A 3593-nucleotide genomic window follows, 5' to 3' on the forward strand; every position below is an offset into this window, starting at 1 on the left:
CTGAAAAAGGCTTGTCGAATCATTGATCACGACAGTGATGTGAAATACTAATGACACTATAGTCTCATGCTTTTTATTTCTGCTGTTTTCATTAATGTACATTTCATGTTAAGTGATTTAATGAATGTCAACATTAACTTTCTGATTGCAGGGTAGAATTTCTGTAGCAGACATTATGGAACTGTTCTAATTAGAGTTCAGGGTTATACTAACAACAACTGTTTATTTCTTGTTATTTATGTTGCTGTTTCATGGCAGAACCTGGTTGATTGTTGCATGCTTACTTCGCTTGATTACCGAGCTGAATCAGATTTTCGTTCCAATCTGTGGGAGCTATGAGTTTTATGGTTACTATGTACACAAAAATGTTATTTTTCTGTAATGGGAATGGCCAGTTGTACGCTTACTGCAGAATGAATTGCAGTTTTTTAAAAGGGAATACTTGTTATTTATCTGTAATGGGAAGGGACAATTCATCCGAGCTGCAACAAAAATTTTTGTGTATTTCATTGATTTATGGTATAAGTTTTATGATTTGTAATGGTCATTTATCTGTAATGGTATAATTTTATGGTATAAGTTTTGTGTATTTTCAATAAGTGGATATGTAATGTGGATAAAAATCGTTTATACTAATACATTTTTGTGGGTCTATATGTAAAATTTAATTTTTTCTAGAGTTGTGTATATAAGATAAGCAGATTGTTAATGATGTATATCCGAAATGCATTTTTGTTATGTTAATTCGTTTATACTGTTATATTTTTTGGGTCTATATGTAAAAATTAATTTTTTCTAGAGTTGTGTATATAAGATAAGCGGATCTGTAAAATGATGTATATCCGAAATGCATTTTTGCTATGGTAATTCGTTTATACTGTTACATTTTTTATGTTGTATATGTAAAAATTATTTTTTTCTAAAGTTGTGTATATAAGATAAGTGGATATGTAAAATGTTGTATATCCGAAATGCATTTTGCTATGTTAATTCTGTATCGTTTTTTTGGTTTTGGATGTTAGAAGATTGAATTTTTAATAAAGATATGCAGAGGGTTTTCAAAAGAAGTAAAACATACGTTCCAGATTTTAGAAACCCATCAAAGCAGATACATAATTGATAAACTGTTTCATTTTTTGATTGGAGAATAATGCAATAATGTTTCATTATTAAAGCTGATCCAACATACATAAAATTTAAAAGAAGAAAGCTGATCCAACATACATAAAATTTACAAGACGAGCTGGCGTAATTCATAAACCATGTGTTGATTAGGGTTGAACAATAATGTGTTGATTTCGGCTCTCATATCCTTCCAAAAGGATATCCAGTAGCTGTTCTAAATCATGTGCTGATTCGGGTCCTCACAGCCTACCTGCAGAAATTCATCGAAAAAACTTTTACATCAAACAAAGTTTTAAATGCAGGAAGACTCCATGAAATGCAGGAATACCTCAAGAAGGACAAACTTGCAATACCTTAATTCATTACCACTGAGGGATTGATTACTCATTGAGGCATTCTGTCATCATCGCAGTGTAGGATTCCCTGTTTCTTGGAGGAAATGAATTCTGCATGTGTGGTTCGATGTATTGTTAAATCATGAAATAATAGTAATACAACCTAAAAAATTTTGAAAAGTTATACCTGTGTTAGAAAATTGGGTAATGAACATGCGGGTGGATGACATTGTGATGTCTCGGGTTCTTCGGTTGTTGTTACATTTTTTTGTTTGCCTAAATATATACATATCAAACTTGGTAAATTAAGTGACACAACATATAAAATGGATTGTAGTTGTTGATCCATACCTTTTGATCTTTTATTTTTTTCCCAGTACCCTTTCAGTCTGGCATTAGATATTCCTTTAGGTCGCATTTTAGCTGGATCATTCATAGTATTTTCATTATTGACTGGTGCTTTATTTTTCCTTTGTTGTCTTCGTGATTGAGTACCCTTACCAACCAAAATGTCATCAATGTCCAATGATAATTTCTTCATGGATTCCTTCATGCGCTGCTCAGCTTCTGAATTCCCCTTTGCTTTCCGGGTACATTGATATGCAACTTTCTGCATGTGTGCTTCGAATAATAGGTCGCCTTGAATATTATTTGAGGACTGTGACTGCTGCAGATGCATGTATCTGGAATGTTATAAACATCCCTCTTTGCATTTTCTGACCATCTCAGTAGTAGATATTTATTTGTTATTTTCTTAATGTGTAAGAAATTTAGAACTCGTAGAGAGTGTGCACACAGTACCCCCATCATTTCGAACTTCCTGCAGCTACACTGAATATTCATGGTGAAGCTGTCAAAATGAACTGCCCAAATACTGTTTGTCTTATGATCATCCAAACTCTTGACAAAAAATTCAGTTTCATCATCTATGGAGGCATGCAATTCAAGACCACATGATCCATGGATAAACTCTTCTTCGAACATTGCATACAGCTTCCTAGAGTAAAATGCAGCTGCTTGCCTCAGTATTGGACTACTCTTCGTAATAGGAGTTCTGATTGATTGATCACACTTGAAATCTTCATCCTTCTCGTTGCGTCTCCATGTTCTCATTACATTTTCAATACCCAAAAAACAATCTGTAAGAGAACTTGTGGGCTTTGAGACACCATGACAAATGTTATTGGTGGATTCACTCCTTTGTGTGGATAAAATTCCCATCCCAAAAACATCTTTATTAAAAGCAGTGGACCACTTGTGTCTAATCTTGTACAAGTCATTTAGCCACCCATTGTCATGTAGATTTCCTGTCTCAATCATCAACTTCCATGTATTTTCAAATTCCTCTTCGGTCTCACATCTGCTCTAAGCATTTATAAAAAAGATCACTAACTCTTCTATTCACCAAACCGCAATGAACATTTGTAGGTAATTTCTTGTACATGTGCCACTGACATAGTCTATGTCATGTATTTGGCAAAATATCTGCAATTGCTCTGGCCATAGCCTGGTCCTGATCTGTGTAGATTGTTATTGGATGATTATCACCCATGATACGGATGAAAGTTTTAAAAAGCCATTTAAAAGAGTCCACCGTCTCCTCTGACAAAAAACCGACTCTCCAAAGAGAACTCCAAAGAGAATGTTCTGCCAATTGTGGTTAACACCAACAATATGAACACAACATAAGTTATATTTATTTAGCCTGTAGCTTATATCAAAAATAATGACATCTCCGAAGCAGTCATAATCAAGCCTGGACGTTCCGTCGCTCCAAAAAAAACTCATTAGTCTGCCGCTCACATCAGTTTCAAAGTCCCACTCAAACATGCTATCCTCAGAACGTCTATCTGTAAACAACTGTAGTAAAGCGTTGGCATCACCGTTTTCAATTCTAGATCTTTTATCTCTTTGAATGAAATTGAAAGCATCTGCCTTTGTACATTCTAGGTTCTCTACACCACCAACTTCTAAGAAAATTAAATGCGTTGCGTATTTTGGCTGTATCCCAGAGTGAGTCATAGATCTAAGAACATCTGCATTTACTTCGCTTATCTTTCTGCTCGAACGCAGCAAATGTTTGTCACCTGGGTTTGCTAATAAGTGATTGTGTGATTCTATTAGTTTTTTAAC

At 34.4% G+C, this 3593-nt stretch overlaps 1 long non-coding RNA gene across 1 annotated transcript; it reads right to left on the reverse strand.

Annotated features, from left to right (window-relative positions):
* Window positions 1-1246: 1246 nt before the first annotated feature.
* Window positions 1247-2129, reverse strand: LOC110029579. The gene is made up of 3 exons (XR_002294554.1): window positions 1648-2129; window positions 1479-1571; window positions 1247-1375 (listed from the first exon to the last, which is right to left on the reverse strand). It is a non-coding gene; the product is annotated as an uncharacterized LOC110029579 (long non-coding RNA).
* Window positions 2130-3593: the final 1464 nt, after the last annotated feature.

The sequence above is a fragment of the Phalaenopsis equestris genome, unplaced genomic scaffold, assembly GCF_001263595.1.
Source record: "Phalaenopsis equestris unplaced genomic scaffold, ASM126359v1 Scaffold000596, whole genome shotgun sequence".
NCBI classification, from domain to species: Eukaryota; Viridiplantae; Streptophyta; class Magnoliopsida; order Asparagales; family Orchidaceae; genus Phalaenopsis; species Phalaenopsis equestris.